At 45.3% G+C, this 6,649-nt stretch overlaps 1 pseudogene; it reads left to right on the top strand.

Moving 5' to 3' along the window:
• Positions 1-1,277: 1,277 nt before the first annotated feature.
• LOC115327987 lies at positions 1,278-6,385 on the top strand (annotated as a pseudogene).
• Positions 6,386-6,649: the final 264 nt, after the last annotated feature.

Here is a 6,649-nt window from a genome sequence, read left to right as displayed (position 1 = left end):
CACCCTGCCCGTTGCAGCTGACCGAGACGTCGAGACGCTTGGGAAATTCCAGAGGGTTTCTTGGAGGAGGGAAGAGAATGTGCCACTTTTCCCAGATACGGGGGCTTTAGGCCCGGTAGGATCACGCGCCCTGGTGGTTTACGTGCGACGTAGTGATCGTCCCCCACCGCACCGTGAAAGCGGCGAAAGCGGCAAGTTGTTATCTTCGACAAGAAAGTGAGCGCTGGAGGTCAATTTTCCTGTGGCGATTTTACGCATTGCTATAGGGCAGTATTTGCCTTAACATTTTGGGACAAAAATTACATATTTTGGTTTTGAAGAAGTTGCAACCGGTTGGCATTTTGACGAGTTTTCCTTCGACGAGTCGCCCCACGAAGAATCGACCTATTCGACGAATGGGCCGCCGACGAGTTGACCGTCAACGAGTTGTCTTTCGACGAGTTGGACTAGACTCAATTTCTGTCACCGCAATAACTGGCCACGAAAAACAGCCAACAAAAATAAGTGCCGACGCTTTTTTTTCTTTCTGCGAGTCACATACAGCCGTGATTCAAGTAGAGCCGTGACACCCTTCCTGAGCAGCTTGAGTTTCCAATAGTAAATCTAAAAATCGCCCGTGCTATAGCGCGTGACTGGACAATGCCATCCGACACCAGCTCTTAGGGCTATGACGGAAATAGGTGGCCTATAATCGACGCCACTAGAAAGGTGGCCTTCTAGCTCCTCTTTTGTTTTTTTTAATTGTTTTCCCTCCAACTTTTATTGCGAGGAAATGTCCATAGTCTGACATGTGCAACTTTTGAGCCCCAAAAGAAAAACAAAAGTGCATTTCACCAATTAGAATGTGAAGTTTATATTTTAGGACAATTAAGCGTATAGAAATGTGTCATTTTTATTTAAACAGTTTTTGAAAGGTGCGTGTGAAATCACTAAAAACAATACATATTTAGGATGCAAGTTGAGCTCACGCTTAGACGCGAAGGTTTTATAAAACTTCTAGCTGTACTTGTGCAAGAAAACATTGTCACAGCCTATGTGGTACTCCTGTGACGTTCATTAGCAACGGGGGACGAAGAAGAAGTGTTCAGAGCAAGAAGCTCGATTTTTCGCTCCTTCTAGAACCAAACGCATTAGTCCAGTTAATTCAATTTTTCATCTCGAACGGAAACCATCTACCATCAACAATTCTGCTCGGCGACAGCCCGCCGACCGCAAATGGAGGGCCAACCTCTTCTGTGAGTAGCAGAAAGCGTTTGACGCCCAATCTGTCTGACAAGATGGACGCCATAAGCGACCACATTTATTCCAATGGCCAACAGGAGGATGGACGCCCGCTGCTTCACCCTCCTCAATTGGTTCTTCAAAAAATAAGTGGAGCAGTATCGGACGAGAACATCCCATCCAAACGAATCCGTACCGCCGATGTCGAGAGGGACCAAGGCGAGGATAACACCTCATTATATTCACTGAGGGACATAACCGATGAGACCGACAATGACGAACCGTACACAGTCGTGACATACCGAAAAAACCGGGCAACAGGAATTCCCGTAGTCTTCAAGCCGACAACACCAAACACGTCCTTCTGGCGTGTAAACCCAAACGTGCTTGCCAACGAGATCATAGCGGTCACACAAGAAAAGATTGTCTCGCACAAAATCAACAAAGAAGGCAATCTCTCCGTAAATGTTTCATCCCTGGACTCGGCAAACAAGCTTCTCGCAGTCATTTCTCTCGGAGAGATTCAGGTAACTGCTCATATTCCGGAGGCATATTCCAGGAACAATGGGAAAGTAAAACATGTGCCACTCGAATACAGCAACGATGAGCTCTTGGATTATTTAAAAGACTTTGGAGTCACGTCTGTTCAACGTCAAGTGGCCTACCGACGCCAGGACGACAAAATTGTGGAACAACACCCTTCAACTACAGTTGTCCTCACATTTCGGACGGACCGAGCCATGCCTCAGCGCATCTACCTCGGATTCACAAGCCATCCCGTTGAAGAATACTTTGGACAGGCAGTTCAGTGCTTCAACTGCCAAAGATATGGACATCTCGCCAGGAACTGTAGAGGAGAGCGTCGTTGCAAGGTGTGTGCAGGACCACACAGCCACAAGGAGTGTAGCTCCAGAAAAGAACCAAAATGTGCCAACTGCAGCGGCAACCATACATATACATATTCCGGATGTCCGCGAAAAAAGGCCGCCACTGCTGCAAAACAACGTTCTATCATCAAGGGAAGGCAAACAAGGCGTCGAGCTCCGTCACCAAATCCACAAGTTGTTCGCCGCCAAGCACGACCAGAACATCCCAACGGAGGAGCACCTACAAAGAAAACTTACAGTGAGATCCTGAAGCGTCCTCGCAAGGTTCAAAAAGATCAAAGAAATACACAAGAGGACGACTTTCTTCCCTTGGAGGAGCGTCCAGGGCGGTCGACAATGCCAACACCCATACCAGCACCTCGTCGACCTCGGAAAACTCAAGCGCCTCCCGCTGGAACACCAGCAACATACCCTATGTCAAACCAGTCACAGCATCCACGAAAACAAAAAGATCTTGTGCAGGTACTCCTACCCATGTTATTTGTGGCTTTAAAGGCTATCATACAAGAATACCCTGGGGCAAACAACATTCCAGAAGTAGAGGCTCTGCTTACTATGGAGCGATTGATAATTCCCATTAGCGATCACCGCTATCACAAATAGCGTTCGTCAGTACAATGGATGAACATTACAAGAAAGCCTCTATCATACAATAGAACGCAAGAGGTTTGCGATCACGACTTTCTGATTTCAGACAACTAGTTTATAAATATAGCTTCCCCATCATTGTAATCTGTGAATCAAACTTACCTAAAGACATTCAATTATCACGGTACGAAAAATTTGACTCAGCATGCATTAATAGTGCAAGTCGCGTGACAATGTTCATTCGAAGAAATCTTACATATACCGCACACGTCGTTTCAACCCACCCGACCAACGAATATGTTTGCGCGACGATTTCAAATGGGAAAATGAAGTTCACAATAATCGCAGCATATATACCACCAAAGTCCTTATTTGACAGGCAGCATTTAAAGTCTATCCTAAATACAATGCCACCGCCATTTATTCTAACAGGTGATTTTAATGCCCATCATCCAATATGGGGAAGCATTCGGAGAAACCTGCGTGGAAGGCACTTGGCAGAATTATCCGACGATTACCACTTATCTACCATTAATGACGGAACCCCGACGTATTTCTACGGAACGGAAGGTAGCAGCTGCCTCGACTTAACATTTGTTTCGGCAGCACTAACATCGCAAACAACATGGTTTGCAGACATTGAAACTCGTGGTAGTGACCACGTACCCACATACACAATAATTAAAGGGTTCACCAATGTCCGAAAAACAAACTTCCTACGACGAACCAACTGGCATATGTTCGAAGAAGCAATGACGAACGAATGCCAAAATGTTACAGAACTATCTCACTTTGAAAAGGTCATTGTATCCTGTGGAGAAAAAGCAACACGTGATTTTAACGTCCCGTCCACGCAAAAAACAATTGACGCAGAATACGAGCGCCTCCGCGCTATACGTCGGAGGGCAGAACGACGATCCAGGAAAACTAAAGACATCAAAGATCTCCGCGAATTGCGCAGAGTGCAAAAGAAAATCTGTCGTCATTTTAAGAAGCTAGCTCGACATTGCTGGAGGACGCTCTGGGAAAATATAGATCCCAGAAAGCCATTATGTAAAATATGGAAGATCTCACGAGGTCTCAAATCTTCTCCTTCGCAACTGCACCCATTTCGCTCTCTGGCGCTTTCAAGAAATTGTTCAGAGAAAGAGGTGGCAAGCCAGTACTGCATTTTGTTGACAACATACACAACCCTTTCGAGCCAATTTCCATCTCGCATCACAGTCGAACCAGTACTTCGTGAAGAAGCTATGAACGACCTTTTCACAATGAGCGAACTCGATGCAGCACTGTCTTCAGTGAAACCTCACACCTCTCCGGGACTTGACGGCATACAGTACAGTTATTTGATACATATGGGGAAGGACGCGCGAAAGCTTCTTTTGAATATATTCAACTCTTCATGGATTAATGAAAATGTTCCTGGCTCGTGGAAAGAGGCAAGGATTGTGCCACTTCTCAAACCGGGCAAATCGCCACTTCAATTAACTTCGTACCGTCCTGTCGCGCTCGCGAGTTGCATTGGAAAAATCATGAAAAAAATGATTCACCGCCGTCTAGATTGGTATCTTGAACAGCAAGGGATATATCCAGAAATGATGCAAGGCTTCCGTCGAGGAAGGAGCTCTATTGATGGAGTACTTAACCTTGTAACTTACATACAACAGGAGCGAGCACATCGTAAATTCACAATAGCGGCTTTCTTAGACATCAAAGGAGCATTCGATAATGTCACTCACGAAGCGATATTTCAGGCTCTCAGCGAAATTGGGATTGGGGGACACTTATATAGGTGGATAAGAAGCTACCTCACAGGAAGATCAATTTTTATGTCTACAAAAGAAGGAAATACGCCTTCATATCCGGTGACCCGTGGTGTCCCTCAGGGGGGCGTCCTCCGTCCTATATTATTTAACATTGCTCTCATTCGTCTCGTCAAAATACTTCCCCCAACCATCCAGGCATCTTTCTACGCCGATGATATCTGTGTATGGGCTTCTGGATCTACGCGAGTTCAAGCAAAGGCAAGGGTTCAGTCTGCACTAAAGAAAATTACAACTTATCTTAATACCCGCGGACTCGAAATTTCCATTGACAAAACAGCAGCTATTGCTTACACCCGCCGAAGAGTGGACAAATACCCACTTAAGATAGGCAAACGAACAATACCGTACGTTAAATGCCACACATTTTTTGGAGTAACCATCGATAGGGGTCTGACCTGGTCACCTCATATTTTGTACTTGCGCAAAAAGCTTGCCAGTTTTAGTGTTCTTGCCCGCTTCATCAGTGGAACCACGTGGGGCGCGACAGTAAGATCCCTATTACAGATATACGTGGCCTTATTTGTCGGCTTACTTCGATATAGTGCTCCCATTTTACATGGCACGTGTCAAACCAACATCAAAGCTCTCAGAGCAGTTCAAGCACGTGCCCTCCGTGGCTGTTTGGGCCTACCAGCTTGTGCCTCGACTCTGGGCACAGTTGCTGAGGCACGCGCCACACCTGTAGAAATACTAATGATGCAGGAAACATTGAGAGTTCATCTGAGACATACTACTAATCATAGTCATCACTTACTGGCTGATCTTACTTTTAAGCGACCTCACTCAGAATGTTCGATGGCACTATCAAAAATGGAGCAATACATCCCTGATGATATAAACTCGTTTAATCTTCCAACTATACCTCCATGGAGACTCCCTCTCCCCGTTGTGGAACTTGACATTCAAGGCATCAAGAAGAAATCAAATACACCATTGCTAGTGCTTAAACAACTCACTTTATCCACCATTGCCTGTTTACACGCGTCAAAAACTCACATATATACGGACGGATCGTGTGTCAAAACTAGTTCTACCGCAAGCATCGTGATTCCATCGTATGCCACAACAAGAAAATTCAAGCTTAGCCACAAGACATCTTCAACAGCGGCTGAACTTGTAGGCCTTCATCAAGCCCTTCGATTTATATTGATAAAGCCACCTCAGGCATGGACGGTGTTTACAGATTCTAAGCCTGCACTCCAAAGCATCTGCACATATCTGCGACGAAGTGAAAACGGACAAATTATTTTCAAACTTTTATGCCATCTTCAGAAATGTATTGATAGGAGACACTCTGTCGAGTTCCAGTGGATTCCTGGACACTGCAAGATACCTGGAAATGAAGCTGCGGATGGTGCTGCGACTTCCGCCCATACCTTATTCCCCAACGTCGAAATACCCTACTCCAGAAGCGACGTCACTTCATTGATAAATCTCCACGCCCGAAATGCAACACAAAGTCTCTGGAAGAGCTCTACACACCATTACCCTCCTCTATATCTACAGGATCCTGACCTAACATACCGTGTGTCACGTAATTTACCCAAGCGAACGGAAGCTGTTATACACCGATTACGTCTGGGCGTTTCCTACACACAGGAATTTCTGCACCGAATCGGAAAAACACACACTCCGAACTGTCCAGGATGTGATTGTGTGGAAACTATATCTCATTTATTATGTGAGTGTGCACTTTACGATGCAGAAAGAGAACTCCTATAGAGGATTCTTTCACATCTAGACGACCGGCCATTTACTACGTCCAAAATACTAGGGGCCTGGGACTCACCACTTAAAGAGGAGAAGGCCGCAAAAGCCCTTCTTCGATTTTTATCAGCAACTCGCCTCGAGTTCTGTTTGTAAAAAATTATTTAGTGTTCATTATTTGTTGTCGTTTAGAGGGCTGTCCATTTTTTATAATTCCTGTAAGTGTACACGTGCGCAACTGGACTTCGCGCTGGCGCGTACAAAAACTCGAGTGTTTTGGGTGAACATTGGTGACAATCCAGCACGCACTTTCAGTCTCTTATTTTTAGTGTCATATTGGAAACTGCGGTATTTTCTTAATTATTGATTCTGCCCTCACAGTGTTAACGTGAGTGCTATTGTGTTACCTTTATCCTCCTC

Source organism: Ixodes scapularis, unplaced genomic scaffold, assembly GCF_016920785.2.
Source record: "Ixodes scapularis isolate PalLabHiFi unplaced genomic scaffold, ASM1692078v2 PGA_scaffold13__105_contigs__length_92229423, whole genome shotgun sequence".
In the NCBI taxonomy this organism is placed as follows: Eukaryota; Metazoa; Arthropoda; class Arachnida; order Ixodida; family Ixodidae; genus Ixodes; species Ixodes scapularis.
The sequence above is the reverse complement of the archived record's forward strand: the minus strand, read 5'-3'. Positions and strand labels throughout refer to the sequence as shown.